Below are 7706 nucleotides of genomic sequence, written 5' to 3'. Positions count from 1 at the left end.
CTTTCCGAAAAAGGAAGTCATCCCGAGGAAGCCTTTCAACTGGCGTTTAGAAGAGGGCACAGGAAAGTTTTTAATAGCTGCTAGTTTGTCTGGATCTGGGGTAATTCCCTGTGATGATACAAGATGTCCTAAAAATTTAATCTCGCTTTTACCAAATTTAGACTTATGTAGATTAGCTGTGACTCCATAGTCAACAAACCTCTGGAAAACTTTGCTTATTATGTCTAAATGTTCTTCCCAAGATTTCGTAGCAATCAGTAAGTCATCAACATACACTGTTACTCGATCCAACAGTTCAGGTCCTAATACATGATCAAGTGCAGCTATGAATACGCCTGAACTCACATTCAAACCAAATGGAACTACTTTGAATTGGTATGATCTACCTGCAAATATAAACGCTGTATATTTTCGAGACTGTGATGTTATCTTGACCTGCCAGTAGCTCGATCTCAAGTCTACCGATGTGAGGAATTTTACTCCATGAAACCTTTGTAATTGTTCATGCATAGCCTCAGGTCGAGTTCTTACTGGAATAATTATTTTGTTTATGTTTCTTGCATCCAAAACTATACGTACACTACCATCCTGCTTCAAAACTGGCAGTAACGGACTACTGTAAGGTGAGTCTGACGGTTCAATGATCTCCCACTTAAGCATTTTACGTATTTCATTTTTCACAGCCTCACGCCTTGCATACGGGACAGAGTACGTTGTCGTGCAAAAAGTAGAATGGGGAGCGACCTTGTATGTAATCAAGTTCACTTGATGCGCTTACTTTATTCAAAATCTCTTCTCTAGTCGGAAGACCGTCATCAGTATCAAAATCCGTCCAACTGTTACCCTGTCTTGTCATGTGTGCTTGGTTCAAAAACATTCGCTGTACCAGTCTGCGTACCTTAACTTTGTGCTCAGTGTTGACTCTTTTGACCTTGCTGCGCAACAATTGCAGCGTTACCTCCTGTTCACCTACTCGGATTGTACAGATACCCTTTTCTATATCAATCACTGCCTTATTCTTCCTCAGGAACTCCATTCCTAATAAGCATGACACTGACAAATTCTTAACTACTAGAAATACACACATGAAAGAAGTAGAATTAATCCTTATCGGTACCTGAGCTTGCAAATTGACTCGCTGTGATAAAGATCCTACCGCTCCTGTTACTGAACAACCTTGTACTGGTAACGTTAAAATTTTCATCCCTGCAGAAACTTTCTTAAACATACATAGTGATAAAGCATTTACGTTTGCACCAGTATCAATAATAGCATCTATTGGTGTATTGGCTACGTAAATTTTAGTCATTGCTTGTACTTCGTCTTCCCATACGTCATTCAAGTCTGTCTCAATATTTTCCTGCAACAAATCGTCTCTCAAGTCAGTGTCGCGATCATAACGTATTACGTTAAGTCGTTCAAGGTCGAGTTTGCCCCCATTATGTCCCGCAGCATCCCCAAGGAGGCAAAAAGGTGCTGCCTTTAGTTTTCCGCTTTCTTGTGATGCGACTGATTTGATTCTTCCGTCACATCACTTGACCATTCTCGCTGGTTTTTTACCCATTGTGTGTGTTGATTTGTATCAAACCCTTGTTGGTACTGCACTTGGTTACCAGGCTGAAAAATCGGTACATTACTTGCCTGCGTAAAATATACCGGTGGATTGTATTGTTTTCTTGGTTTATTGTTATTGTATCTAAAGTCCTGTTGTGGTGGCGTGTACTGTTGTTGCATGAATGGTTGTTGCTGAGGCGCGTATTGCTGGTGTTGTGGCTGCCCATAGGGTTGTGGTGGAGGTAGCTGACCTCCGCAATTTTGATTGTTGCAACGTTTACCCCTGTATTTGTTCCCATTCTGGTAGAAGTTACTGTTTGATTGGTATGGGGCATTCCCGTAATACTGTTGTTGCGTGTTGTATATTGGATTGTACCGTTGGTTGCCGTAATGCTTGTTTTTGTGTTTACCATTACGGTAACCATTGTTTCGGCCTCTATTGCGGTTATTGTAATGTTTGTTTCCGTATTGTGTTTCGTGTGAACCATTTCCATTACTACCGTTTCCATTCGAATACGTGCCTGCGTTGTTGTTCTTACGGTTAGCATTCGCACGCGCGTCTTCGTGTATAAGATCGAGCGAATCAAGGACGGATAAAAATGCGTTCTGATCTTCCTCTGACACGTTCACTAATTTTTCGCGTATGGAAATGGGTAGTTTTGTCTTAAGAATCATAATAACATCTTTTGTTGTTATGGGAATGTCCCAATATTGTATCTTTCTCAAGTACTTTTCAAAGTACCGGCGAAGTCCGCCACGGTTCGAATGGAAAGGTTCGGCGTTGTAGACCACTTTGCGTAGGCGTTGCTGAACACCTGCGCTCCAAAATTTGCTTAAAAAGTTCTTCTCAAACTCGCTAAATGTTTTGCACTTATCAACCATCTCGGTTCCCCATATAGCACTTTCTCCTTGTATGTATCCGGTAATGAATTGTATTCTCTGTTTGTCATTCCAGGCAGCGGGAGAGACTCCTGAAAAGTTCTTTAGGAAAACGACTGGATGAATATTTCGCTTTTCCGGTTGGGATGGTTGAAAAACTCTGTGTTTCAATACACTCTCCTCTTTCATGAGGGTTATGAGTGTCAATTGTTCAGTGTTGTTGTTGTGTGAATCGTTAAATTCATTTTTCGGTCGCGGAATGTACTGTGGTGTGTTGTGTTGTCTGGTATTGATGTTCATCTGGCTCAGAAGGTAGTGAGTGTTTCCTGTCACTCTGGTTATCATACTGTAGTGTTTGAATTTGCTGTTTCAGGTCGGATATCTCATCTGTTACTTGCTTCCGCCATTCCGGCAAATCCCGGGGAAACACTCGTCTAATTTGGCCTAGTTCACTACAAACAGTGTCTCCTGAACTGCCGGGTGCAGATAATATGTCTAAGGTTGCGGATTTAACAACATCTTTCAAGTCACGTGTAACCTTCTCCTCAACAAGCTTCTCTTGTACATCAATCCATTCTTTGTAATGTTCGGTAAGTGCTTTAGTGTGCGAAGCAACATTACTGTTAACTCTTTCCTCAATAGTTCGGTCCGAAATGTCATTCGCCATTGCACTTACTTTTGATTCTACAGTGGCTACCGCTGTCTCTAACTCGTCTACCTGTCGTGCAACTGTTTTATACGCAAGTTTTACCGAATCGGTTTCTTTGCGACACGCTTCGATTTGAGTTGTGAGATTCTGACCAATGTTATCAATTTTGTTATTCAGAGTGCTTATCTGTGTTGTCAAAGTGGTTACTTGCGCCGTGACGTCACCCTTAACCGAATCTATCTGTGCTGTGAGAGAGCCTACTTGCGTAGTGAGGGTACCTACTTTCGCATCAATGGTGGTATTTACGTCATTCCTAACTGAGTCAATCTGTGTTGTCATATCCGTTTTCAACTCTGATAAAAACTTGTCTCTGTCTTTCTCACGTTGTTCGCGATCACGTTCGCGCTGTTCACTCTCCTGTCTGTCTAGTATCAATTCCTGTAACATTTTGACAATGTCAGTTGATACCGTTATCGGGGAGGTGGGTGTTTCCTGCTGAGTGTCGTCCACGTTAACTACCTCTTGTCTGTCGTCTGTCCTGGCCGTCGTTCCGCGTGAGCGGAGTCGGTAATGTTTGTAAACAGTGCTGTCGCTTTCGTCTGCAGAGTTCGCGCTCGATTGTCCGTCCGCCACAATGAAATTCAACTATTGTCAACTTAAAATGGGTACTGCCAACTGAAATTCTGATTGTCAATTATTCTTGCCGCGCAAGTTAAAGTCGCGGCGCGTTCGTCAAATGTCTAATGTTACGTGGGTAATAACTGACACACGTCTGTAGCAAAAAGACAAGATGGAGTCATGCCGTTGAAACAACTGATTGCCAACGCTGTTACACAGAAAAGACTGAAATGGCATCCATCTTGAACTTAGACGAGAATACTAACTACAGTATAAAACAAATAGTGAAGCAAAAGGTTACAGAAAATGTTCAAATATTTACGTAGAAAAAAAAGTGGTTTTTTACGTTAAGCTACAGAAAGGATAGAGTGAGGTCGTATTTGAAGGTCAAATGAGCTACTCTTTAGACAGAACTATGGCAAACGAAAATTTCGTACTCACTCGGCGTTGTCTTCAAAACTGCAAATCTGCGTCTTATTAAATCCCAAGATAATTGTGTAAATACCGCGTCCTTCAATATTGCGTATATTTATTGCTCATCCGTAATTTTATGCAGCATTGGGTTCCAAAGAGCGATACATGAAATAAGAAAATCATATATTAGTACCGTGACACTTTCAATATTTTAGTCAAGTCCCTGTTCGGGCGCCAGATCTGGTATGATTTATTTATTTTTTTTTTTGGTAATTTAATTGAAAGCTTTGTTACTTTGGTAAAAATAAAATTGGTTCTTTTTGTCGTGACAGAATAAATTACTATTAATCACACCAGATTTGTCGGAGAACAGCAGCAACATGTGTAATTGATCCAGCTTTAAGTAATTCTATTACATTTTAGCGGAAAATTCGTGCGGTACTCTGCGACGTTAGAAAAGTCGTGGTGTTCCGTTCGGAGCAGGAGGCGGCTGTCTTTTCTCATTCGCGATATCGAAAATTACTAAAAAATGAACAGAAATTTTTTTTTCGGAGGAAGATCGCGCGGAGAAAACAGACAGAAGTTACATGAAAGAAACCTAAGGGACCAACTAATTGGATTTGTACGAACATATAAACGGAACTGAAAGAACTTGGATTAAATACTATAACGATATCGTCACGACAGCCTCCTGTTCCGACAGAACACACGCTGGATCATAAGCTGCATAAATCTTTTAAACAGGAAAGATTATCACAAGTATAATTAATGAAAATAAGGTTGAGAGATTTTCTTTGAATTTAAATAAACTTCAAGGCTTCAAGTATTATATTATGAAACGGAAACTTACAGTAACATGGCCACCCAATGTGGCGGTGGAGCGAATTTTCATGATACACATTCTCGCTTGTTTGTGGCTACATATATTTTTAATCACTTAAACTCTTAAATTTACAATAAAATGATTATATCAGTATGGAGCACAATACTTTTGCGTCCGACTCGCAACACATTCACAGAAGAACAGCTCGAGAGCGGCGCGGCTCCCTGCAGAAGTAAAAATTGGCAATTGTTATTTTTTGAAACATAGGTGCAATTTTTTTTTTTTTTTTTTTTTTTACTGATCGTTAGCGGCGTATAACAGTTTATAGCTATCGTGATATTCTGCGCTTTTCAGGAGCGCGGCAAAGATATCTGGTTACAACATTCATTGGTATATGTTAAAAGTTCGCACATACTGACGCGAATACAGAAAAAGAAACTTTTACATGTTAAAAATCGCAATGATAAAGGCTGTAATGTCACAGCTTCCTCTATAATTAACAATTGGTCTTTCCTTGTGGATTACGGGTTGTCCCATAAGCAAGGTGCATGTGGGCTCATTACATTTGTATTTACATTCTTTGTCATCAGAAACCTGTTTACATTGTATTCTTAATCTCTTTTATAAACCCCCTAGTTGGGTTACTATTACCATAGAAAGGAGTTTACTGGGTCACTTCTGTATGTGGCACCTGAATATGATTTTATAAACGATGTTTGTTGTTGATAGACTTTATATCACTGATCCAGAGATACTGCTAGTGCTGGAGTAAGAGAGCGCTTGCAACGCCACCTAGGAACAAGGCCTCACATCGTGAGTCTAAGGAACCTGTGACGTCACGGGTAGGGGTCTGAGAAGCTAGGAACCGACTACCGACACACGTGATTCGTAGCGTTTCCATGTTGTACTTTGTGCTGTTCGTGAGTGGTTATTTGATCTATACTCAGTTACGATGCCCCGAAGGTGTTGTATGCCGAATTGCAGGGGCAATTACGATAATGGACCTAAAGTCGGGTCAACAGAAGCGTCCGATCTTACCCGTCGGCTTTGACCCGTGACGTAAGCGTGTTGTGGTGTGTGACGTCATTACGGCGCGGAGTTTGATTTGCGATTGTGGCGTGTTTGTAGATGTCTTGTTTTTGTTTGTCGTGCTCTCTGGTGGTGTGTTCATGGTTTTCGTTTGTTTCGTTTGTTTCGTGTGGTGGGGTCAGTTTTCTGTTGCTCAGGTGTTGGATTTGAAGCGGAATTTCTGTTAGTGAGTTAATGGTTAATTTAATGCTCATTGCTGGGCACTTATGCAGTTTAGCAGGTACGGAAAAAATTTTTCATTTTTTTTCAAAATTTGATCATCATGTGTCGTTATGCGGTGGGGGGGAGTCTGCAGTGCCCCCCCCATCCCCCCACAGGCTTCATTAGTGTCAAATCAATATTTTCGAATCATAGGCGGCCGCTGCCGCGGCCGCATTCCAAAAAAAAACTCCCAACCTAACCTCAAGTGGGCTACGCTACAGATCAATATGTTCATCAAATTGCTTCATATTACGTATACATGTTCATTAGTGTCAAATCAATATTTTCGAATCATAGGCGGCCGCTGCCGCGGCCGCATTCCAAAAAAAAAACTCCCAACCTAACCTCAAGTGGGCTACGCTACAGATCAATATGTTCATCAAATAGCTTCATATTACGTACACATGTTCATTAGTGTCAAATCAATATTTTCGAATCATAGGCGGCCGCTGCCGCGGCCGCATTCCAAAAATAAACTCCCAACCTAACCTCGTATTCAGGGCTACGCTACAGATCAATGTGTAGGTCCCTTACGTCACATTCCTGAACAAAAAACCACAACCAAATACACTCAATAACAAACTCACCCGACGTACAGCAATGAGCATTAAATTAACCATTAACTCACTAATAGAAATTCCGCTTCAAATCCAACACCTGAGCAACAGAAAACTGACCCCACCACACGAAACAAACGAAACAAACGAAAACCATGAACACACCACCAGAGAGCACGACAAACAAAAACAAGACATCTACAAACACGCCACAATCGCAAATCAAACTCCGCGCCGTAATGACGTCACACACCACAACACGCTTACGTCACGGGTCAAAGCCGACGGGTAAGATCGGACGCTTCTGTTGACCCGTGCCGATGTATGTAGGTGTAAGGGAAGCTTTCGTTTCTTACTTTTCTATTGGGGGATGTGATCGGTAGGTTCTGTTGAGCTATATAGGTTAAGGGAAGTGTCCGATTATGGATAGGAATGTGTTTTTTGGTATTTGGTCAGTTTTGTGATGTTGATTTATTTCGTTGTTTTGCGTGGTTTTGAATGGCGGTCGGTGGCTACATTTCTGTATATTTAGTTTCTCCGCACCCAAAAACCCCTAATTTCCCACGCTTGTCCCGTTACAGTCATTAGGCTTTTTGTGAAACTTGTGTATTTCAGTGTTTACAATACGTATGCGATGTTTTTATATCCGCCATATTGGAATTGTTTATAGTCGTTTCCGCGGTATTTGTGACGTCATGGGTCAAAGCCGACGGGTAAGATCGGACGCTTCTGTATTTCCCATATTGATCTGTAGCGTAGCCCACTTGAGGTTAGGTTGGGAGTTTTTTTTTTGGAATGCGGCCGCGGCAGCGGCCGCCTATGATTCGAAAATATTGATTTGACACTAATGAACATGTATACGTAATATGAAGCAATTTGATGAACATATTGATCTGTAGCGTAGCCCACTTGAGGTTAGGTT

Source organism: Schistocerca piceifrons, chromosome 1, assembly GCF_021461385.2.
Source record: "Schistocerca piceifrons isolate TAMUIC-IGC-003096 chromosome 1, iqSchPice1.1, whole genome shotgun sequence".
Lineage (NCBI taxonomy): Eukaryota > Metazoa > Arthropoda > Insecta > Orthoptera > Acrididae > Schistocerca > Schistocerca piceifrons.
This window is presented reverse-complemented; position numbering follows the sequence as displayed.